Genomic DNA, 26,343 nt, shown 5'->3' with positions numbered 1-26,343 from the left:
AAACACAAAGTTACGGACTGGTGTCCAGCCCAGAAGCTCTGCATGTGGAAAAATAATGATAACAGGAATGCATTTGTACCACACTTTAAAGTTGATAATGTTTTATAACAGTGATCTTCTGTCTCACTTGAATGTTTTTCATGATCTAATAAAACACGCTTTTCATACTATTGAGTCCCTAAGAATTGACTTTATGTTACTGCAAATAGTTTCAAAAAATGTATAAATACTACTTATAGAGTTTTATCTATAAATACTATACATAAATGCAAAATGGTGGGTTTCAGGTTCTGATTCTATTCTAAAATATCTACTACTTTCCCAGAATGACTAATTAAATAGAATTTGCATGAACTAAACAAGGTGTAAACATTGTAATACTCTGCATAGACCATTAAGTATCTCTCATTAAGAAGTTTCTATATTTCTAAACTTTCACACATTCTAAGGGGGTATTATAGATGAATAATTATTTTAAAAAGAATGTATTAAAGGATATCCCTGAAGGGTCTTTAAAAGCAGCTCTTACCAGCACAAACAGGAAGCACGCTACAAGGTTATGAAGAATAGTGGAATAAAACGATCGTGGCCTATTTCCATAAAGAAGCGTGAAAAAAGAAAACAAGCTAAAATTACTTCCAGCTTGCTGAGTTGAAATGAACTGTTATGTCATTAGACGAGTGTCTTATTTACTCTTTGCCCTATATACAATAATATCATGTGTTGTTGTGAGTCAGGAGTTCATATTAGCATTTTTTAATTTAGGAAAAAGGAGAAACTGTAAACCCTAAGGAACAGTTTTCTAGCTGACATAGTTCAGCATGCCTGGAGGCTGATGTGTACTTGTACCCAAATCTTTATTACACGTTTTGTCCTTGAGACACAAAGATATCACTTCTGACCCACAGTCAGCACAGCATTTGCTTTGAGGTTCTTTTTTTTTTTTCTTTCAGCTTTGACAATAAACTTGTGCTGATCTACTCTCTTTCGGTCATCTGGTTTCCTATGTGACTGACAGCATACATTTGGGAGACAGCTGCCTGGCTTGGGAGAGAAGTTGCAGCTTGGAGAAGGGAAGTGAAGCAGAAAGCTCACCCTTGGCCTGGGCACAAGGCACCAACCAACTGACGTGTTAAAGCAAAATCTATAAAGTAGAAACTGATACTGTCAGTATGGTAAGAACTCTGTGAATCTATTGACATTAAGGAAAGCTGAACATTTTCACTGGTTATGCTAACTTCTGGAGTAAATTAAGCCTTTTGGAAAGTAACATCAATTCCTTCTGTACCATAGAGTTTTCGCATTTTTCTAGGCTTTGGTTTCTCTGATCCCATAGTGCCCATCACGGCACTCAGCCTGCTGAGGTCTTTTGTACCTTTTATCACTAGCTATGCTCATTGTGTTTATTCACTTGGTTACTTGTTTCTTCATTGCCTGGCTCCACCAAGATACTGGCTCCATGTACTGGAAGATCTCAAAGCTGGATATTGGTTCTTTGATCGGAGTTAATCTGGCCCACTATATAATTCACCAATACACAGATCACAGGAAGATCTGCCCGAATGTATTCCTTCATTCAACAGATTCTAACTGAACATTTCTTCCATAGCACTGGGCACAGCACTGGGCAATGGGCACAGCACTGGGGGTGGGGTGGGGAATACTGGCAAAAAGAACTTACATTAAGACAGTGGTTTATTATGGGGTTAGCTAAATATATTATGCACTATCCCACTAATTCTTCAAGTAGACCATAGAGAAAGAAGAAAAGACATCAGCTTATTAATCCGAGATCAAGTTCACAGAGTACAAAGCCACATCTCTCCTGCTTCTTTGATTTCATCTGCCTAACACTTTGTCACTCTAGGTAAGCAACACAGGCCTCTTAATTGGCTTCCACGGCCCTCTTCAAGTGCTCTTTTCAGGAAGCTTTGCAAAAGTCTTATAATCAATTGTATTATTCCAGAAAATGTTAATGCTCAAGGTACCTTTAAATAAAAGGACAATTCTCTTGAGACTTTTTTCTCAGCAACAAGGAATGCAATTAGGTCTATACTTGGCATTTTGTCAGTTTTCAAAGGCAAGAGATCTCAGAGTTAGGAGAAAAAAGCTACCAAGATGCTTTTGCCATTGACTATGGCTGGCCCAAAGTTTGAGGGTTAAAGCCTGAGAAAGTTTACCTCTTTCCTTTAATTTCCCCTGTAAATAACTTCCAAGCACCAAAGCCTGTAGGACTCAGAATGCAAAATCCTTTCCATTACTGTATTGAAAAATTATGTATGCTGTGATTTATGGCAATTGCTGGTCTTTCAAAGCATTAGTCAGGGCATCTGCAAACTTTGGGACAACAGCTGCCAATACAAGTTTAGCATTTCATGGGTCAGTACTTAAAATCTGACGAATAATAAACCATCCTTGAACCTGGGTGAGGCACTGGGTGGGTAATATATTGAGAGTTGGTAAAAACGTATGAACCATAGATTACGTCATAGCCCAGCACTCTGGAAACAGAGGCTAAGTAAAAGAATGATTGCTATTATCATATCTCCTTCTTCCATGCTATTGTATTAACAATATAAAATTTGAGGATTTCAGATGTATATGTGCTCGAAAAACTAAAAATGTCCACACTCTTTACAGCTTTATAGTGAATAATCCAAGGGGGACAATACTCTTTTTAAGACTTGTCAGGGCAATATTAGAAAGCAATATTTTTAACTTGTTTGGAAGATACTCCTCAATTTTTTAGGCATATAAAGATTTTCATCCTTTTTCATTCTTGAAACATTACAAGTGATTGCTTGAGTCCTGGTAGGACAAATCTACGTATCAGATACCTACTTGGTGTGAGGAACAACTGCATCCATCTGGTTACGGAGAGCAGTGACATACTCAAATACACTTTAATAGGCTCAGGAGAGAAAAAACATTAAGGCCCTTTAATGACGGACCACTTGCCTGGGGTGTGCAAACTCCAGGTACCGCCCTTATCAGCTTTCCACCTGGACATACATTTTTAGGGCAACTCAGGCTGTCTGTGAAGGGAGGCTCAGCATTAGGAACACTAAAGCAAGTGGACTGAATGCCTTCTTCCTAACAAGAGGTAAAGCAGTAGCTAAAGGTAGAAATGGAGTCCAACCTTAGAGAAACAGCCTAAACAGAAGGACACCCCTTAGGACCTGCGGAAAACATGCAGCATCTAATGGGGGGTGACCTCAGGTCCAGTGTCCACCTAGAGAACACGAGAGGAAGCCCATGTGCAGGTGGGGTTGTTGACATTTATTGAAGGAAATAATCATATATTCTCCCCTATTTACATTTCTTTGATTTTTTTAATGAAAATTCCTTAAGGAAAGTTGAGTCATTATCACTTAATTAAATGAAAACATTAATACCAGTTGTAGGCAGACGCTCATAGGGACCCCTGATTTTCTGAGATGGCCCAGATATGTGCGGCTAGAGCTCCCAGGAGTCCTGTCTACACTGTGCCCTTGTCCCCTCACCGAGGACGACAGGCCGAGGGCTGGTTGATCAACCCAAATTGGGTGAATCGGATTCTCGCTTCTAGGGGCCTCCAGCTTGGAACTGCGAAACCCAGAGGGTGGAAGTCATCAGTGTTCGGTCAAATTAACAGCAATACGTTAGGGAAAAGGGCCACAAAACCCTCTGCTGTGACTGTTCCAGAGCTTCCTTGGTTGAGTTCCTTCCTTCAGTTCCATGAGATTCCACAGGGTCCTTCCAAGAAAACATTTTAAAAATAACTCTTTTTTGGTTAAGCTAGCCAATCAAAGACATTTGCGGGTTAAGGACATCAGCACTTTAATACAAAGTTACATCTTGTTAAAGGAGAAGTATAAGGGACATGCTTATAATTCTTTAGGTTTGTAGGCAATGCTACATATTCCAGATGCTCTTGCACGTGGCCCCGGTAAAGGTTGCAGACGTGTTGCTGTCGTCATCCTCATGACAGAGATAAGGCCCCTACAGCGAGGCTGAGAGGATTTGGCCTGCGCACTGAGGCCCGGCTGCTGGTAAGTGGCAGAACCAGGCTTAGGAACCAGTTCTACTGACTGCTGGTCAAGTGCCCTGCCCAACACAGCCAGGAGGCATGTGTGTCCAGAGCTTTCTATTACTCCTGCTGTGGCACGTCCTACCTGATGGTATGCGACTTTGTCTTTTAACATACAAAATCCTCAGTTAAAAGGCAATGTTACAGAAACTATAAACAAAGCAGACACACAGAGCTATTCTGAGTATGTATAAGTATATATGTTATATATGTACGTACATACAATTCTGTTCTTACTTGCCCACTCCAACTCAGTGGCTACAACAAGTTTTTAAAAAGTATAATACATAAATTACTGCCAAATCATTGATACTTGCTACTAAAAAGAAATCGGCACTGAGCCCTGACTGGGGTGGCTCCATGGGCTGGGGGTCGGCTGCAAACTAGAAGGCCACTGGCTGACTCCCCATCAGGGTGTGCCTTGCGCCTGTGCTCCTGGTTGGGGCAGTGCCAGGGGCAACCAGTGGATGTTCCACTCGCACATTGATATTTCTCTCCTTGTCTTTGTTCCTCCCTTCCCCTCTTTCTAAAGACAAAGAAATAAAACCTTTTAAAAAAAAGAAAGTAGGACTGAGAGGTGCCTCCTTTCAATATGAAGAGCAAGTTTGCCCTCCTCAACACATTACAACTATTAGCAGGGAGTAGCCTTCAGCTCCGTGGCAGAGATGTCCCGAAATGTTTTTGTCTTAATGTGTTTTGGGCTTGTATCCTCAACTATGTTTGGTTATTTGTTTATAATTCATATACATGCATTTTTATATTAGCAGGTTATATACCTTATAAAACATGAACAAAATAGAAAAGAAGAATATAACCAATGCAATGTTTTGCTAACTCTGATTATCTCAAGGCAAATGCACACAGGATGAGGTTCATGATTAATTAACCACAGAGGATATAAACCCATATGTCTTCCAGATAATTGAGAGTTTCGTGGCTGGCTGCTTGCCAGATCTGATTTAATGGTCACTGCCATTACTTCATCATGTGGCTGACAAAGAGTTCACACTAAACTTTGCCATTTTCTTGTAGGTGGCAATATTAAAATTATCTTCCATGTATGGGCATTCTTTGCAGGATCTTTTTAAGTATCTACTAGTTTGGGGGGGGTTGTTAAAGCTAAAATGGAGAATTTGTAAATCCAGTTACCCAAGCATGAGGTATTTTACAAAACAACCAGAGCAGATAAACCAGGGCAGAAGTCACTGTGAAGGCCGGGCCTCACCTCCCTCCCTCCCTCCCTCCAGCTGGTGATACTCGACCATCTGACAGGTGGGCCCGGGACGACGCCAGTGTCAATCCAGTCACCGTCCATTATCATAATGGTTCAGGATAAAATGAGTCTGAATGCAAGTTCTAATCAATTCCTTTCCCCCCAAGTCAATCTCAAGAGCCACCTGGGGTGCACACCCCACTTTGCCGTACAGTGAGACAGTGCTTTCCTTCTGGAGCCACTTACAGTCACAGGAAACTCCAGGCCTAAAAATGTGCAGAACAAAACCAACCCAACCCAATGATAGTGCATGTTCTAAAACATTTAAAATCATGGACCATAATTCACAATCAGAAAAGCATGTAAAACATTAATGTTTCATGTAACAGACTGTATATTACCCATGTAACTACCTCCCCATGAAAAAGCAGAACATCACCAACACCCCCAGAAGCCCTCCAGGTCCATTCTCTGTCCCAGCACACCCTCTCTTAGTTAAGCATACGCTATCTTAATTCTTACAGGAATAAACTTCTTGCCTTTCATTATATTGTAGTTTTAGCCACTTAGGTATGTACCCCTTAGCAACAGAGTTCAGTTTTGAATGTTTTCACACTTCGTAGAAATAGAATAATATTGTCATGTATGCTTTTGTATCTTCTTCCTTTAAACATTATGTAGGTAAGATATGTCTGTGTTACTGTATGTAGCTTTAGTTACTCTTTTTCCATCACTGTATAGTGTTCTATCTTGGTTTGGGGGGTTACACAGTTTATTCAGGCATTCTACTATTGATAGACATTTTGAATGTTTTGAATTTGAGATGATCACAAACAATGCGGCTAAGAACATTTTACCCGTTTATGGATACACATGCGTATACATTTCTCTAAAATGCACATTCATGCGAATGCACTCTTGTGCAGGTAAGTGGAATTGCTGGGTCCCATCTAACTTAGTTTTAAAAAAAAATCCTAAGTGAAGGTAATTCCAGTGCATCTCTTGGCAATCAATTTTAATATTAACTAACTCTTCTGTAGCCATGAGCTCATTAAATTACTAGATTTATCTTTCCCTAGACTTTCACTTCTGGCACAGTCATTAAATTTGTACCATGATATTAAATACATTTAACTGTGTTAAAAATACTTTGAAAATTTCCAATGAATTTATTGAAGCCAAATGCCCCAAATCTCCGCCCCTCACATTTTTTTAACATATTGTAAGAACATTTTCCTTTAAATGAGGGCCAGCTTAGGCTGAGAGAACAAAATGTTCATTCAAAATTTAAAGCAATTTTGCAGCAAAAAGTTCCAAGTTAACACTCATATTGATCAAGAATAAAAAGCCAAAAATGTTAATCCTGTAGCCAAACTGAGGAGTAAAAATACAAATAATAAAGATTAATTCCAACTTCAGAGTCTCCAATGTTCTATTACAGTCATGAGTGCCCTGCAAAGGGACTACATAAATGGGACATCCCTAGGCGACAATATGTGGCACCAGTGAAACCCATTCAGTGGTCTTCCATTGTCTCATTGACAATGAACTTAATGACTAACGCTCATTATAGAGTTTTCTGCATATTAGGGCATATATACAATGCTGTTTTAATCCTCAGAACAGTCCTATGGGTAGGAATGATTATTCTTTCCATTTTCAAAAGGAAACTGAGGCTCAGAGAGGGAAAAAGTAAGTGACCAAGGTCCCACGGCTGTAAGTAGCTGAGCTGGGATCAGAACCAAGCTTCCTGGTGCTTCGGTTCATGCTTGACCGCACTGCCTGGCGACCTGTTAGTTTTGTCATTGTCATCGTTGGCATTGTTATTATTTTGATAACAACAAGAATAGCTCTTTAAGACCAGAGCAAAAGTATGAACCATGGTGGGGGGGGAACTATGTACATTTGTTTTCATTTATGGAAATTTTATGAAAATGATTGTAACCAAGCAGCTCTAATTCTACGAGAACTAATTAAGAAATGAATTAAGGGATTCGATGGATACCCAAATTAGTCATTAGGGCTCAAAGATCTGGAGTTCTGGTCTAAATCCAGCTTTGGCACTTGCATCCAAAATAAACATGACCAGATAAGTACCACAGCTCGTGATTAAAGCGGATTTATATGGCTTATGCGTCCACATGGGAGAGGCCTCTTCCTAATTGAATTCGGACACCTCTTCGGTTATTGTGCGTTTTATTTGCCATCTCATCACTCTTTTGTAACTGCTGGCATTAGGGTTATGCTGAGCGAGAAATCATTGCAATCAGTGATGTCTGCGGAGTGAGCATAAAAAGATAAAAGAAAAGCCTTTGAACTGTAATTAGAAAATTCCTTAAGTGTGCTCACATGTTTGAGACTACTACTGACTGGCAAGGTGAGTCACAGAATGGACGTGCAGTGTCACTGTTCCGGGACGAGCAGCCCGTCAAAGTCGTGTTCCGACATGCGATTAGAGTAATCTTTTGCAGGCCAAAACATTCCTGCTTTCCAGCTCTAATATGATTAGTGACAGACAGCTGGAGGCATCTCATTCTCCTGAAAAAATATGATCAGAATTGTTTTCAACTGGTGCTTCTTTCCATCAAGCTGTTTTGTTGCCTTGCAGCGGAATAATCAGAGTTTCTGATTATTTGGTATGTTCCAAGAAAACAGGAATTGATTGTGCCCTTGCATGTCTGATAGGAGAAGGCTGCCAAAATGTACAGTGTACACAGTAACTCTTCGGTTGCCTAACAGAAAGCAAAACTAAGAAAAGTGTGTGTGTGTGTGTGTGTGTGTGTGTGTGTGTGTGTGTATAGGGGGTGGGGAAAGCGGGGGGAGAAGGTCAACCAGGAGTTTCTATAATAATTCTTTTTGAACAACAATAAAGACAGTGTTTTCATGGTGATTCAGGTTTCAGATATGAGGAAATAAAATACTCTATTCTATTCATGGAAAACAACCAGCTCCCACCAACATTAACAGCTCTTTTAAAAAATTTAGTCATCTTACTACTAAAATTTCAGGGCTATGGAAAAAGAATCAGGGTTAGGTTAAACATTCATGGAAATATCCAGGTGCAGTGAGACCTCATTAATTTTGAACTATCTCAATTTGATATTTGTAGTCATTTGACAGGGTCTGAACTGGAGATGATCTTTTCACAATGAATATATGACTTGCTAAGCAAAAGTTCTGGAGGGAAAATAACAAAAGATTTCAGGGAAAATACAATGAACCAAAAATAACATGCTTCCTGTCCAGCAAATGCTGTTGATGAACCCCTTCAAATACCAGTTACTGATAAGAACATTAAGTACCGTTTAATTGAAAGTCAGTCTGTACAGTTCACTTTCTATACATGAGCTACAAACATCCCAACAACTCTGCAAGATGGGTATAGTTATCCCCATCTTAGAGGAGGAAACTGAGGCTCAGAGAAGCAGGTGACATGCCAGACTGCACAATTACAAGGCAGCAGAAGCAGGAGGCAAAGCCAGCCAGGTTGTCTTGCTCAGATGCCTCTGTCCTTCCATTCCCACCCAACACTGGGTGAGCCCTAAAGACCGCAAGTCAGACTCCTAGGTTCACTGGAGCCAGCTCTGCAACAGCAGAACAGCAGCAAAATGGCCATCACTGAGAGGAGGGAGAGGCAGGCACTCCGGCTCCACAGCCCACTGCCCTTAACTGTAATTCCTTAATTCTTTTCTACATCACAAGGACATCTGTAAAACACTTCTTTACGTGGCACTTCGAAGTATTTTTCATGCATAAAACTACCCTAGAAAACCCACAGAAATGTTGATGTAGGTGGGGACGGGGGGTGGGGGGCAGGGGGGTGGAAGTGAGGCAGAAGTGTCTTGTGCCCACTGCCCCTCCTCAGCGCTCCACTAAAATGACTTCAGTCCCCACACCTACAAACAAGAACTCTGGTGTGGAGGCCCTGACAGGCAGATGAAGGCTGTGACAAGGCTCTGGGAGTGAGCTTCAGGTGCCAGGACAGCTGGCCATGTGCACCGGAAGAGGCTACAGAGAAGGGAAGGATCACCTCTGCTTACCTGGAGATCCACGGAGATACTGCGGAAAGCAGGCTGGGTTCTGGAGTGCTCTAGGAAAAAGGAAATTTGGGAGGTCAGATCTCACATTTAGCAACCACACCACCCGTTTCCATCCTACCCACACCCAACTACAGCTTCAGGAATCAGACACACATGGCATTTGTCCTTATTCATGACAATAGCTGCGTAGGTAGAGTAATCTCTCTGTGCCTCAGTTCACTCAATTGTGCATGGAAGATAATAGTACCTTCCTCACAGAGTTGTTGACAGGAATGAATAACATATAAGTTGTGCAATGAATTTAGCACACAATAATGGTATTTTAATAACAGCAGTAGCTAATATTCGTTGCTTGCTTGGAAAGTGCTTACCATTATTCTAGAGTGTCAAATAGGCTAACTCTTCAATACTCTGAGGTAGGCACTATTACCATTGGCACTTTACAGATATAGAAAATGAGGCATCTAAAGGTCAAGTCACTTGTCTCATCAAAGTATACAGGGCAAGTGGTGGATCGGGGATTCTGCCTGTGACCATCTGGCCCCAGAGCCTGGATTCTAAACCACAACTGATATCCTGCTTAATTTATTACAAATAAGTGTTAGATATTATCATTATTGTTGTTATAATATTCCTTTTCCAAGAGATAGCCTATACTGTATAACCACACAGCCCCACTTGGGCATAGAGACAGGTGCCAGAATCATGAGTAAGCCAACCAACCACTCCCTAAGTCAACAATGGCTTCACGTGTTCCCTGAGAATGCCTGTGTATCAGCTGCGCTGTAAAGCACAGTGTGGGGCTTCAAATGCTCTGGTCACCAGTCCTGCGGAGTCAGATCAACCTCCATGAAGCACTGGGGACAAAGACAAGGAGGGAACGTGCTGGAAAGGATGGGGCAAGGACCTCAGGACACTGGATGCTGTGCCTGGCTATGGCACCAGCTCTCTGGGTGACCTTCTCCAGCCAGCTGACCTCTCTGGATGTCATCTTAAATGAGAGGACTGACCTAGATGCTCTTAAGCCCTGAGATTCTAATCTACAATTCTATTCTGACACTTTTGATCAGACTAACTTTTCTTCCTGACAGTCCATTTTTGAGAGACTATATTGGGACCCTTCATTTCTCCAACAAACTGTGAACACAGCGCCAGGCATCCTGAATAGTGCCCAGGATATCAGTGGAAGGCCTGGTCTGTGCTTTGTAATTGGCTCTGTGAGCATGATGAAGTCTGCCACAGGATGGGTTGGCAATCAGAAGACCAAGGAAGAGGATAGCCCAGAGGACAACTGTGCATGCCTGTGTGCCCGATCTGAACCCTGGGAGTGGCTCCCCAAATCTGGTACCGATCCTCAACCCAGGGTCCTGGTGTCCCAGATACCCAGCAGTCTGGGGGAGGGGTGTCATGCTGGATGATGAGACAGATAAGAATGTCTACGAAAAACAAGGCAGAAACCAGGCAACAGACGAGATGCTTGGGCTGAAGGTTAGATTTGTTTTCTAAAAGTAACAGCATTGTATGCAACAATTCAGAGACGAGAACTCAGCTGGCACATAACTAGGTGACTTTCTTGACCTTAATAAAGTATACTACTGGCCATTCTGATAGCAATCTTTTCTTACGTGTGTGTGTGAGAGAGAGTACACATGAGCCTGCACCTTTGAGAAACATTTACTTTGACATAAGATGCTACTAACTTTATTTGAAAATCAGTTCATCACACTTAGATATATTTGCTTTCACTCCTTAGAGGGGAATAATTCAGTGAGTATAATACTTCCCTTAAAAAGAAATTGATTCTAAAATATGTTTTTCAAACTTTTGACAAAAACAATTTTCTAATTTTTTTATGAACTACAAACAGCAAATATTGTATTGGCAATGTCATAAATAATACGAGTTGTCAGGTGAGATATTAAACATGTATAGATTTAATTTTTAATAAAGACTTTTAAACATACCCCAAAATATCCATCAATCTTTGACTTGGAGAAAGTAGCATTTTGATAAATCCCACCTCCTTCCACAATAGAAGTCAGCACGAAATGTCTATGGTTCTTAGTGAGACAATGATGGTATTCTTTACAGATGGTTATATGTTTGCAGCATGTAATTTTAGAGGGCACAGAATGGTAGAAGATATAAAAATGTATTATTTTGACAGGTATTCAGGTAATGGACTTAGGCACTGTCTCTCCCATGTCTCTACTGAAGGACCTTGGGCATGGGAGTCTCTAGAGAATCTGGTTCCTGAATTAGCTCAGAAAGAAATTCCAAAACTGTTTTAAGCAACGGCAACATTATTGGAGTACACACGTAAACTTCAAAGATGGTAATTCTGAGGAACAGTACTCTCCTGGATATATAAATCATGGTTTGCTTAAGCCTGGAAAGAAAATAATTAAAATTTTAGTAGTGATTATGTCTGAGATGAAGAATTATGGGCGATCCTTTTTTTCTTGATAATTTTCTCTGCTCACCAAACTTCCTATAATAAGCTTGTGTTAGTTGAACAATTTGAAACAATTGTTTTTTCAATCTTATGATATATTATGGAAGATCGTCTGATGTAAATAGTTAAAAGGCTTTGGAACCAGACAAACTTGGGTTCAAACCGCAGCCTGTACCCTTTGCAGCTTGGTACCTTCACATAAGGGACTCAGCGGCCCAGGTCACACGTAAGACAGAAATAACAGCACAGGCCTTTAAGCATCATTTCGCCTATTAGAGGCAAGATACTGTAAGTGCTTAGCACAGAGTAGGGGCCCAAAACATGATAATCCCTCTTCCATTCACAGTACACAGGGAAGAGAAGTTAGGCTTTTCTGGTAACAGTAAATTCCATGGTGTTTATAAATTGATGTTTCAGGTCATTTGTTTATAGAAACAAATGAGGTTTTGACAGGTGACTTTCAGAAATCTTCTAACAGTCAAAAGTTCAGCAAAAGAGGAAGTGGGAATAGGCTCTACCCCATTCTCCTTTCCATCACAGTTATTAGATGCCCGCAGTTGAGACACCTGGATTCCCTTGTGCCAGCCACTATGCTGCTGGATGCTCACACATCCTCGGCCGGGACGGGAGTCAGAAGGGGGATTAAAGCAGACCCTGGGAGCACAGCCACCACGATGGAGATCTTTCCCATGCAAAGTAAATTACAAGATTGCTTAAATGAGGGGTGAGGGACAAATTATGGATTCTCTGACTTTTCTTTCTTTTTTTTATGGCAGTTATGTTTATATTCTCACCCTATTCAGCCAAAGGTAGTTCAGTCACTGAGGTTTGAGATACAATATATGTACTCAACGAAACATGGCTGCCGGGGATAAGTTGCCCTTGGTTGTATGTTGCTGTAACTTGACTACAGCAAGAAATATTGATTTAACTGCCTTTAATATCAAGCCAGGCATTTGTTGACATATCGAAATGAAAAGTATCAAAACCATGAAAAGCTTGATATATAGGTCAAATCCCATTTTAGCTCACTCCAAGGGACTGTCCAGTCTTTTGTATTGGAATTGTGTTCTAATGATGCTTGCCCGAATCATAGATAACAGGAATTTTCATTATAAAGGGATTTGCTACATAAATGAATACTGGTATAGATTTTTATGTAGTACTGTTTATTGTAAAAAGTACAGCAAAAAATCATTACAAATTTAACATCTCCCTCCTCCCAGCTCTGGAGGTGTATCTCGCTTTCTGTTGAAGGTATGTAATGTCCTCTCCTTTTCACTGTCTGATTACTCTTTGCTCCTCCCACAGTGCCTAGTACAGAGCAGAGCCTCAAGAAATAGTTGATGAAGAAATGAGCTGAATGAAATGTGGTACCAGAGCAAATGAGGGAAATTCAGAATAGCTTCCAGGGTAGGAGGTATAAATTTTAGAAAATGATTCAAAATGAGATTTAGCCTCCTCTCCCAACCAGCATTCTCAAGGAGTCTAGGGGCCCGCTGGTCTTCTGTTGGCTCTTATTGCTGAGTGATCACGGAGGCTTGTCTAACATGTCCAGCACCCAGCTCACGTACTCCCATCTCTGGGAAACGCTGAAGAGACATTTCAATCATTAACTAAGTGAAACACCTTCAGAAGGGTACTATAGCATAGCCCAAGCTAGGGTGACAAAGAGCAAATTCTGTCCTGCTCTTCAGATTGAGAGACAATAACTGCGTGGAAGACAGTAAAAGGTGGGGAGGTTGGCCCATAGCAGCCCAGGGGAAGGGAGCGTGTGCGGCCCCAGGCAGGGGAGTTACTGTGCCACAGCCAGGCTCAGAGGCGGTTTCTGAGCCCTTAGTGATGCAGCCAGGCCTGGTGGGGGGGAACCAAGAGGGACTTCCGAAAAGTTTTCCTGGTTGCCATCTGGTGTGGAAATCCCTAACTTCTGGTCCTTTTTCCACCTCCCCTCCAGCAACATGATCACTTTAATAACCAAAGAGTCTCCTTTAAATTTTTGTAATTCAAACTTTTGAAAATATGTTTTTCTACTTGATAGTCTTTCTTGGGAATCTTTTTTATTGGAAGCTACAATAATGCATCAAATACACAAGTTTTGCTTCTGTCTCAGAACAACATAATGCCTAGTGTTATAAAGGTCCTGACTGTGTTCAGAAGAACCACCTGTTCCTGCCAAGGGGCCCCTGCCCTCACCAGAGGAACAGCCATGGGAGTGAGCTGTGAGAGGCTTCTAGCTCGCCAGGGGTCTCCAGAGACAGGGCAGAGAAGGCACTGGCCCTATTATCTCTGGATAAAGTATAAGCAAAGAGTTAGGAGAGCCTGGCGAGGTTAGCCCGAGGAGTGGTGTAGTTTCACATATATTTTACAAGTATTCCCATTATTCATTTGACAATATTTTAAATGGTAAATCGGCTTCTCCTCAAGAGGGATAACCTGTGGCCATTCATTAATAACTGATCATAAAAGCACATTAATTAAAAACGAATCATAAAAGCACTTCTGAGTTAGCCAAGTGGTTTGCTCCACATACTCAATCCTCCACGTGACCTCTGACTATGCAGGCGTCATTGTCAGCTCCACGCGGGAGCTGAGGGAGCGCAGCTCAGACAGCAAAGCACTCTGCCTAGCATTCCACTAAGCAATGGGGCCACATCTGGAATCCCATCTCGTATCCAATTGTCTGCTGCAGCTCTAATTACTCACTAGTTGTGTGGAGAGTCCAAATTTAACCTGGGGAGCCCTCCCCACCTGCAACACCACCATGGGGACATACTCTCAACAGGGCAAGCTGGTGGTCATGTTCTACCAAGATCCAAAACGTTTTTTAGTTATTGGGCTATGAATGACACTGTCCCTCCCTTGCAAGAACTGAAGTGGCTAGAAATGACTGAAGAAAACTAGAACAATTCGAAGGCAAGAATGCATAAGCTGAAGGGCTATAAAAATTCGAGGACTTAGTAACCAAAGATAGCTTTCCTGACTAGACAACAGTTGGTTAGAAACTGTGCAACAGAGTACCTCTTGGATATGGAATATTACATACTGGGCTTTTTTTAAAAAAAGATTTTATTTATTTATTTTTAGAGAGAGGGGAAGGGAGGGAGAGAGGAAGAAAAAAATTGATGTGGGAGAGAAACATCGATTCCTCTTGCACATGCCCCAGGACCAAACCCGCAACCCAGGCATGTGCCCTGACTGACATTGAACTGGTGGTCATTTGCTTTGCAGTCTGTTGCCCAACCAACTGAGCCACACTGGTCAGGACCGCACTAATGTTTTTTTCTTTCATTTTTACTAAGAACTAAAGCCTATAAAATGACGAACCAGGACCACCCTGTTCAAAGACACACCCTCAACTGTTCCTTGTTCAAAGAAACTGTGCGTTATGTACTAATGGGCCATACCTGTCTCATCATCTGCATATTAATTATTCACTTTTCCTACAAAATTGATTGCCATACTGAATGCTGTAAGTCAGATTTGAGAGCTGCCGAGATAAATGCTCTGAATGGCTGACTTTTTAAAGACAACCTGTCAATTCACCCAACAATTCTTTAGGCGTTACTCCCAGTGCACTTCATGTCTCCCTTATACCTATACTTGGACCTATAGCAATTATTACAGCTCTTCACTGGTGTATCATCATCTTACAGCTTAGGCTGAAGATTTTTCCTTTGGACCCCTAACATAAAAGTAGTGAAACTTACAATTCCTTTCGACAGTGTCAATTTACTCTGGCTGTTATTACTGTTTAATTTCTATATTGATTTATGTGCAATTCTCTAATTCCTAGGGAGATAAGTAATTCTGGCTCAGTTCATACAACTGAAACAATGATGACTTTTGTACGATTGACTACATAAATATTTTCTTCCCTGAGGTTTGCTTTCATTGTGTTTTATTTCCTTTGGTTAACACCTTATTTTAATGAAGCTCCATTCCAAAACATACAAGAACATACGCACACAAGAGGTACTATACTGAGTAAGCCGTGAGTTCCAGCCAAGTGTCCTATCTTTCAGGTGGCACCAAGTGACATTTCTGTAAAAAGGACAACGGTAACTATTCATTCCTCCAGCCTTAAGAAGATAGGCATGGACTGCGTGCCAGAGTGGAAAAGCATAGGCTCTGAAAGCAGACAGCTGGCTTCAAATGCCATTTCTGCCGCCACTACCTGTGACCCTGGGCAATCTGCTTCTCTCTCCTCAGAGCTGTTTACATCTGAAAAATTGGGGTAACAGATTTACCTCACCAGAGTTGTGGAAGAATTAAATGAGAATTCTGCTGTAAAAAACCTACCAAATACCCTGGCACATTAGTAGACACTAAAGAATTGTATGTTTTTTTCTGCTTCTCTACAAAATGCCATTAGTAGTTCATTTCCAATCTGTTGTCTATGTACAAAAAATAATGTAAAGGATATTAACTGTGGTGCTCTTTATGATAGCAAGGAACTGGAAATGGTGTAAGCACAGGGAAATTACATTAGGGTACAGTCATACACTGAAATGTATGCAGTCATTCCAAATATTTTTCAAATAGTATTTTATAACAAGGGAAATTGCTACCCTAGAATTTGAGTGAGGAAAACAGACAAGAAAACCCACATGTTAATAGGAACTCGCATTTACTGAGCACTTACTCTGAGCCATGCAGCATGCTATGCACTTTGCCTGCATAATCTTATTCTTACAATAACCCTACTAGATGCATACTGGTATCATCACCATTTCACAGAAGTAGAAACCGAAGTTTTGACCATTTAAGTGATTTACAGTCACTGTATCAGTAGCATACACAGGACTGGAATCTCAAAGTGTTTGACTGCAAAGCACTTCTAACTGCTATGACACTGATTCTTCAGTACAGATGTCCTATGTCCACTGTGAAGCCAGTTCAAACACACACAAGCGGACACACACACACTTACAGACACATACATGCATATCCAGAAGGAATATGCACCAGATGCTGACAATGATGGTCTCTGGGTGGTGAAAGTCTAGCTGACTTTTAATTATTTTTATCCTTTTCAGTATCTTTCCCAAATTCAATGAGTGTGCATTACTTTTACAACTGGAAAATTTTGTTTTCAAAGAAGAAAATGTGTAAGAGTACTTTGTGAAATATACAGTATTGCACAAATATTAGTGTTTTTATAGATTTAAATTCTTCGGTGCTACTATTCTGTTATTTTTTCCATTGGGTCCAAAGTAAAAAAAATATATATATACCTATGTATAACCTATATATATATACCTATATATATATACCTATATATACCTATATATATAAAAAATATATATACCTATATATACCTATATATATAAAAAATATATATAACCTATTTTGTACATGAATACAATAAAATATAGTACAAAAAGCACCATATGTATGTCTGACAGACATTTGATAGTAACATAAAAAATCAAATAATTTGTGTGAAGGGAAAAAATGTTCTTTTCAAATAATACAGAATTTTCCGTTTAGAGAAAACATTCGTCCGTTAGTGGCATGATGCCATCAGCACATTCTCTGTCACGGTCACGTTAGTGATACTGTCACGGAGCTATTTACATAGACGCCAGCGCACTGTTTGGACGGGCCTCAGCCTGATCACCGCCTGTCCCGGGGGCGTGAACGTAATGACCGGTTGGGGTGACACCGGCGGAGCGGTCTCCTGTTACGGCACCCGTTCGTTTTCAGAGCAACGGTTCCGCACAGAGAACTGAGTGATGTACGAAAAGTGGTTCCTTTGAGCCAAACAAGTTCATGTGGGTTGTGATGGTAAGTGAGATATGGATTTATTTCAGAAAAATATTTTTAAATAAATTAAAAACCAGGTTATTTAGATATGCTTTTCAGTAAATGTGTTAAAGCAAAGATTAATGCAATCTAAGTAACTCCAAATTCATCTCATTTCACATCATGGTAGAGGATCTATGATTGGCAATAAGCATATCAACAATGATAGCTTTACTAAGACTTTTTGTTTTCCTTTTTATTGACACTATTTAAGAAAATTATACAGGCTTCAGGCGCAGAGCTCAACAACACATCATCTGGACACTGTATCGTGCGTCCCCCACCCCAAGCCAAGTCTCCGGCCACCACCATTTACCCCGTCTACACCCTCCTCCACCTCCCCCACTCCCTGCAGCAGGCAATCATCACACTGTTGCCACGTCCATGAGTTTTTTTTAATCTTTTTTCCCTTGTTGCTCAATCCCTCTACCCTCCCACCCGGCCCTCCCCTCCCCACCCCCAACAGCTGTCAGCCTGCTCACTATCTATGAACTAAGGCATGTGATCAAATCTTTCATGACTACGTCCTCTTAGACAACCTGGAGACAAGAAAATAAACACAAGTAAAGGATTATTGAACTAGTTTAAAAAAACTAACAAAATTCATATATTGATGTTAAGAAGTCGCCTCTAGAAAGTCAGAGGGCTTTGTCTTTGGCCTCTGTTGTGAACAACATTTTACCAACAACAGAGAAAGTACCATTCTCAAATGTGTAACTGTGAATTGAATTTTTAAAAATTAGAATTCAAAAATGCCTTGATAGGAAAAATGATTTGACAAAAAGAGACAAAACTAACAAGAATAAGGTTCACAAGATTAATTGCACAAGGACAGAACAAGGGAGATTTGGCTTTGTAGCAGCTGGTAAGAAAAAGACTTGGAGATTTTATTTGCTTTTGGATATAAACTAACAATGTGCTGTCCTTGACCAGAATGGAGGCCAACATAATATTCGACTGGATGAATAAAAGAAGGGTACCCTGACTGACGGAGCTAACAGCGGCCCTTGGTTTTCTACCACTTGGAGAACTCAGGAGTTGCACTCAGGTTGCCTCACTTTTAAAACGGCACGGGCAGGGTGGTGAGTGACCGGGAGTGTTAACAGGCCCGGTGGAAGATCCGTTGAAAGAACCGGGACCGTGAAGGTCTGAGAAGAGAAGACTTAGAGTAGGATCGCCATAGCTATGATCAGGTGAGCGGAGAGCCTCCACAGAGAAGGTGCGTGCCTATTCTATGGCTCCCCAAAGGGTGATGGAAGAAAAAAACAAGGAAGCTGCAGGAAAGCAGATTTCAAAATTGTTGTCCTCCTGTCCTTGATAATGAGTATTGGTCCAACCACAAATGCGACAAGGTCCCCATCGAAAGGGGCTTAAGATCTAGGAGTCCTACAGACTACTGTCAGCAGAATTGCTCAGCATCACAAAATTAGGAACTCCTGGTTCCTGGCAGAGTTCAAATGGCAGCTGGCTTACTGGGATGCAGTGGAAGGGATTCCTGCACTTAGGGGGCAATCTTAGACCACGGTACCCACTGTCCCTCTCCAATGCCCACACTCTGTGCGTCTGATTTCACACCAGTAACTTTCATGAAGACACTCCTAGTACATCTCTGTAAACAGTTTCTGAATATGCCTTGCCTTAATAAATGAGAAATAGCTGTAAATTGAAATGCAATCCAGAAGAGTCCAGAAGTGAAATTCTACAAAAGTTTGAAAATTATAAATTAACGTTGCCGTGGTAACCTTAGTTGATACCATCCATTACTGCTGAAGCAGTTCTTGCTCTGGGACTAGCAGAACAATAAATTGAGCTTATATATTCAGTGCCACAAACCAGCACTAAATAATCTTTTTAATGCTTTTATTTTTAATTTTTGAGGCAGTAAATTTACATTTTCTCCTTGCGTGGTCACAATTTTAATATGGCCCTGCACCCAGGCTATGGTATTACAGCGGGGGAAGTCCCTGGCAGCCAGCGCAGGAGCTGAATCCAGTCCACCATTCAGACTTCACGGGGGACGTAAATGAGGAAGGACAAAGACCTTCCGGATCAGGACATTAGCAGTCACAGCTGCCAGCATAACACCTTCCACTTTCCCTTTTATAAATTATAGGACTGCCCACATTCCTCTGAAAAATACGTGTTGATCAGAAGTGGCAGGATGTCAGATCAGACATCTTGCCGCTGTTTATGGCACTTCAATAAATGGGTTTTCTCCGTCATGCATTAGCAATCACTGTAATATATGAAAGTCAGCACACACTGAGAACAATATTGCCTCCAATCAAAACCATTCTTCCTTAGTGTACTAAAGCTCTCTCCCTCTTCTTGTAAGCAACAAAAGCTACAACAAAAGAACTTCCCAAACACCCACAGTTAGAGAAAGAATGGCTCCCACAAAATAAGTGTGAAATCTGTTCCCCATGTCTAATTTGTATCTGAATCTTCCTTTTCAGGTTATTTCAGTGGCTTCCTTTTTTTTGTAATTTGTCAGCAAAGAATAGGAATAAAAGTTTATTTTGATGGCAGTGTACCTGACTATTCAGAGATTCAAAAACTTGCTTTGTTTAGTCTTACGTTATCCTGGCAGAAGATGTAAACATGCCTTTGTTCCATGGCCTCATGCTGTATTCATAATCCCAGATGAGTATTTTCACGAATGCAAACCACCAGACAAGATGGGCCTTAAGCAAAATGTGAAGGCAACTTCTTTCTGGTCCTTTTTACCCTTCGATGGGTAAAACCTGGGCCCCTTAGCCCAGATTCCTTATTTTCTTCCTTATCAGTCTCAGGGAAGGGGCTAGAAAATTATTCATTCCAAGGAGCTCGTGTCTAAGTTACCACTTCCATAGCATTTGCAGCTTAGGCTCTGCTGCTGGGCACTTTCCATCTTGTTTTATTCAGTCATAACAGAATCGTAACAAAACAAGTAGGTGTTAGCTTCATATCATACATGAACAAAACTGAGGTTCAGGAAGATTAAATAATTTGCTCAAGTTCATACAAGCCAGCCAATTACGAGTCAGAAACTGTCATTTAAGTACCAAATTTGTCCTCTTTTTCTTCTAAACTGTGCTGGTATTAGGAAAAGGACCAGAATTTTGTAACATAAGCTTTCCCATATTAGAGAGTGGAAAAGTGAAACAGTTGATATTTGAGGTGCCCTTTTGAATAGTATAGATTCTGAAATCACATCATAAAGGTAGGCACCTTTTTTATCCACGCGTAAGACTAGCCTTCCCACAGGAGACAGAGAAGTGGATGGATCACAGTTTAGAAACATGTCAGCCCTATTCTTGCCTTCCCCTTTCCCTCCCAAGTTGCACATACAGCACAAAGGCACAAACGGGATCTAGAGACTGTTGTGTGGGCAGCCAATGAGCAGGCAGTGTCTGGTGTCAGGGGTCTAGAACCAGGGAACAGCCAGTATCCAGGCCAGCTATTCAATTCCACAAATATCTATTAAACTAACTGAGTTTCCTGTGCATTGCAGGTAGGCTTGAAGAAGCCTGGGAGAGAGCAGCAGGGACTCATCCTAGACCTTGTAGCTCAGAGGCAAGACTACTATCTTAAGAAGGCTTGGAGATATATAGTGGCACACGTACCGAAAGCAATTTGGGATTCCTAAACAAGAACTCAAAGCAGGGACTTGGAAATGTGGGAGACAAATTGGAACCTGGGGCACAAGGTGAAAACTTGGTTACCCAAGAATGAGGCTGAGTTATGGCTTCCTAGGTAGGTTGTGTGGGCAAGGCAAACTGCACAATCAGTCGGATGGATGGACAGTCACTAAGGGAGCCGGAGCCTCCTGCATGGGGCCTCAACTGGTCCCCATCCTGCAAGTGGGAGGAAAAGAATCATACCACGGGGGTCACCACTTTCTCGGGCCATTTCTATAGATGTATGTCTTTCATATTTTTACTTTTTCTGTTAAGGGGAAAGAACCTTTCCCCTTAACAGAATCTTAAAGTAATGCCTAATATGTAAAAGCAAAGAAAAACAACTGCTTGGGGGCAGGGGGGGTGGATTCTTCTCAGAAGCGCAAGGCTCAACAGAACACTGCACGCAAACAACCGAGGGAGAGCGCGCTGAGTCACGCGGCCTATCAGACTCCACTGGAATCTGATCCAGCTGAACCAGCCTTTCTCTTGATAGTCACGGTTTCTTCCCTTCACCTCCAGCATTCTCCCTCCGGCTCCGAAATGATAAGCTCCGATTTCCTATCACTGGTTGGCTTTTCCACTGTGAAAACGTAAAGCTCTGCATATCTTGTAGGACCTTTGGGTCTTTCTGACGGCCCTTATACCTGTCCTCAAAGACTCTGGGGCCAACCGATGTACAGAACACTAGCCTCAGTATCTCAAGGCATACCTACCTTCTGCAGAGCACTTCCGTCGTTCAGCGTGTCATTTTGTTTGGTGCACAGTGGCTGTGGGATGTACATACCACTGAGGCTCAAGACCCATTACTTCATTAACTTGCTCAGGATCCTAGAGCTAGACAGTGGGGGAGCCGGGACTCAGCCCACTGGGAAGGATCAGTGGCAGGATGGAGACTTCAGAGACACAGGCGTGGCTCTCGGCACTCTGCCTGGTGCCTCACAGGTGGGAGGCTCCCTTGGAAGGCGACTCCACTTGCCCTTCCTTGCAACCCCCTCATCCAGTGTCTCAAATCCTTCCTCTAGCACACCGGTCTCCCTGCCTCCCACTCCTGCCAGTGACTGGGGAGACAGACGATCGTGACTTCAGTACTGTGAGCATTGTGTGCGTGACTCCTGGCTGCTGCTTTCACAATCTGTCTCTCTGATTCTGAATCTTATCTAAAGCACTTTATATCTGTGGATTTAAGGCACTGAGCAATTGCTGTTTCTCTACACCTGCAGGGCTGACTTAATCATTCAAAAATCCCATGGGCTTGGCTCTGGTAAGATGCATCTCCTGAGAATGAAGAGATGTTCTGTAACAATGCTGTTTAGTGGACTCTAATGTAAGCCACACAGGTAATTTAAAATATTCTTGTAGTCATGTTTAAAAAAATAAAGTAAAAAGAAACATGTGACTTAATTTTAATAATATATTTTATTTAATCCACTATATCCAAGATTTTGCTATTTGAGCATGTGATCAATATTAAATTTTATTAATGAGATACACTACATTCTTTTATTCATGTCAAGTCTTTGAACCCATGTGTATTTTATATTTATGGCACATCTCAGTTGGACTAGCCTTATCTCAAGGGCTCAGTAGCTAGATCCAGCTACTGGCCATTGCACTGGTCAGCACAGTTCTATGTTCCCGTCCCTCCTCTCATTTCTTTCCTGTAATGACCCACATCCTTTCGTAGGGGAGCTGTAGGCAGGGGTAGACAGTGGGCACCAGGATCATTGAGAAGACTTCGATAAATAACCAAAGGGAGAGCCCAGATCACAAAGGAGCTTTTGTGCCATGCTAGGGAGCTTAGATTTTTATCCTGGAGAAGCAGTCACTCTGCTGAAGGATTTTAAGCAGCAGAGAGTAGTGATCAAATTTGCTTTTAGAAAGGCAGCAGTGTGGGGAATGGATTGGAGGCAGGCCAGGCAGATGGCAGAGAGACCAGTTACAAGGCTATTGCAGTAATCCTCAAGAGGGCTGATGAGGGCCTGAACCACCACAGTGATGGTGGCAACGGTCTGGAGAGGTGAGGGCAGTCTCAAGGCAGTTCGAGAAGATACTTTCCACAAGGATTGGTGATCAATGAAACATAGAGATTGGGGAAGAGCAAGGTATCTAGAGCAATTTCCAGATTTTAAACTTGGGGAAGTGGGTTCCTTTCATTAAGAGAATACAGGAGGAATGTGCTGGCTGTGAAAGTGGAGTTTCGAACTCGCTGAATTTAAGATACCTGGAGCAGTGATCAGAAGAACTCAAGGTTGGAGCTGTAGATTAAGAAGTCAATGTAATATAGGTGGTAGCAAAAGAAAACAGTAGGTGAGTCTCCCCAAGGCAAATGTGAAGAGTGAGCAGAAGGCTGAAGAGTGAACTCCAGAGGATGCTGTGGTTTGGGAGGAGGAGAGGAACATACAGAGAAGTCTAACACACAGTACCGGGCAACAGGGAAAAACCAGAAGAGGAATGACTCAGAAAACAGGTGGGCAAACTTTCAAGGGGCAGAGAGAGATCATTGACACCAACACGGGTCAAGAATTGTAAAAGAATCCTGGACGATGGGTCTGGTGGTTTGAAGGCCATTATGAGACAACAGGATTTTAGAGGGCTGGAGAGAAAGAGTAGGTAGGGGAGGAGCAGGTATTGCATGAGGATCTGTCTTTCAAGGGGCTGTCTTTTAAGACCAGGAATGACACAGAACATAAGCAGACTCAGAAGGCAGGGGCTAAGGGGATTTTGCTTGGCTTGTCTTCTGTTTTCATAAGAAAATAAGAAAGACTTACACATGCTCATGAACTGAGAGAAAAGGTTGGTTGAGACCCTGAAGAAAGACATTTTTTTTCTTTAATAATACTACGTATCATGTATAAAATGAAATAAATGCTAAACAGAGTAGAAAGAAGTCATTAGCTCTCTGGAGCTCCAGATCTGCAGTCTTGGAATATTGCCAATCCTTTCACACACCTTTGAACTTCACCTAAACATCATTCAGGTGAGAGTCATCACCTGGGAGAGCCACAGCAGCTGTTCATGGCTAGTGGCCTCTCTGAATGCTTGGTGTCTAGTGTTGAACTGATAGGTAAACATTCTCAGTGCCACCATTCATTACCTCACAGGGTAGCGTAAGAAAAGGGCTGGGGGTGGGGGTCAGACACCAAACAGACCCATCTGCCACTCACCAACTCTGCAGATTCAATCAAGTTACGTGACTTCCCTTAGCTTCAGCATCCCCTTTTTAAAAGCGTACATAATCCCTACCTTGCAAGATCATGTGAAGTGTGAGATGATCCGTAAGTGTTGACTATCAAGATGACAATTGTTTTCACTTTGTTCTGATTTTCTAGGAATTGGGTGTGCTGGTAATGAATTAGTGCTTTGCAACACTTAGCATCTTGATCCCTAAGGAGAATGGAAGAACCAGTCCTATGTTAAGAAGGGCCTTCGAGCTTCCTGGCTGGCGTAGCTCAGTGGATTGAGCACGGGCTGCGAACCAAAGTGTCGCAGGTTCGATTCCCAGCCAGGGCACATGCCTGGGTTGCAGGCCACAGCCCCCAGCAACTGCACATTGGTGTTTCTCTTTCTCTTTCTCCCTCCCTTCCCTCTCTAAAAATAAATAAATAAATCTTGAAAAAAAAAAAAGAAGGGCCTTTGAAAGTCCTAATGGCCACCCAATGTTTGCATCTTTTCTTCATCTGGTACGTGTTCAATCTCTCCCCTCAAACTGTTTGGGCTTAACACCTGTGCTCCAACTGACTTGCTACAGCTTAACTCCTAACTCAACCTCCTAGGCTTCAGTATTGCTCTTCAGTAAAATGGGGATAATTAGCATATGTATATACTTCAAAGCAGTGCTTTGAGGAAGAAAGGAGATAATGCATGTATTTAAATGAGACATTGCCTATGCTTCAATGAATTTAGTCATGAGGGGCTTATCATCTAATGAAATAGTAGAGTCCATTATCCATAATAGGGCTACTTTCTTCACACTAATCCTCAATTTGTCTCCCTGAAACTTATGCCCATTGGTCCTAGTTCTACAGTCCATGGGCGTGGTTCTACAAAATCAGAATGGGAGTTCTATATAACAGTATGTTTACCGATTTATTAAACTCTGGTGGGTACACTGGGCAGTGTCCCATAGCTGGCTGGCTCCGCGGGAGCACACTCGGGCAGACATTCCCTATTTACATCACCATGAAAGTTTCAGCCCTCAGTGGTGTTTCCATAATGCAAGAGGCCTTTCTGAGCATTCTAAGCAAGTTGGATGCTACCCAGGAATGCACTGGTTACACTGCTTAAAAGATTTATTTTGCGCTTTATGTCATGGTCAGTTCAGCACTTGGCACCACAGGTAATTATTGCAGGTGTCTGTATATCCTTCAAGTTTCATTATCGAACACTGCAGACCACCAGGAGAGCCCTGGAGAGCCCTGGTGCACTACCCATGTTAGAGTAAAAAACATGGGAACGCCTGCCCTGCGCTGCCCCCAGCCCTTCCATCCTTCCCCCTCCCTTGTATTTCCAATAACAGCTATTGCAGCCTTACTCAAATCCTTTCAATAACCAGCTCAAACAGTTATGACTTTAGGCAGCCCGCACCCACCCCCAAGAAGGAAATTTTCCCTTCTGAGCTCTCTTAGACCTTTGTTTCTGGGATACGTGTTATTTCTCCTGCTTGACTATAAACTCCTTCTTGGCAGAAACAGTGCATTATACAAAATTAGTCTTATTATTACCTTTAAATAATTGGATTTTGTCCTGAATACAAGAGAATGGGTGTGGCATCTCTTCCCTACCTCAACTTCATCCTCAGATGGATCCCCCAGATAATATATATGTATATATATAAACAAGGAAGTTTTTAAATGAAAAGGTTGGATAGCCCTGCAATGCAGTCTGGGATTATAGGGCCAATTAGCTGAACTTTTCTATAACTAATAACTCAATTGTCTAATTGTTTTTTTACCTAAACTACTGGCATAAGACCAGCATGCTTTTATGTTTGCTCACTAATGGGACCCATCACTGCACATCAAAATAACAACAATCTCCTAAATTCTAACTCACAACTACCAGCTTCCACCATTATCTCAACTCAGGAATATGCCAGGCCT

The 26,343-nt window shown here is 41.8% G+C and overlaps 1 protein-coding gene across 3 annotated transcripts in view; it reads right to left on the bottom strand.

Moving 5' to 3' along the window:
- SPATS2L (spermatogenesis associated serine rich 2 like) overlaps positions 1 to 26,343 on the bottom strand; it is a 164,406-nt gene that overhangs the window by 132,968 nt on the left and 5,095 nt on the right. For all 3 annotated transcript variants that reach the window (XM_045847642.1, XM_045847648.1, XM_045847647.1), the window contains exon 2: positions 9,323 to 9,372. The gene's annotated coding sequence lies outside the window, so the exon portion shown is untranslated. The remainder of the gene's footprint in view (positions 1 to 9,322; positions 9,373 to 26,343) is intronic.

Source organism: Phyllostomus hastatus, unplaced genomic scaffold (assembly GCF_019186645.2).
Source record: "Phyllostomus hastatus isolate PE091 unplaced genomic scaffold, TTU_PhHast_1.1 phas_contig_57, whole genome shotgun sequence".
Classification (NCBI taxonomy): Eukaryota; Metazoa; Chordata; class Mammalia; order Chiroptera; family Phyllostomidae; genus Phyllostomus; species Phyllostomus hastatus.
Note: the sequence above shows the minus strand (reverse complement) of the source record. Positions and strands in the feature narration are given on the sequence as shown.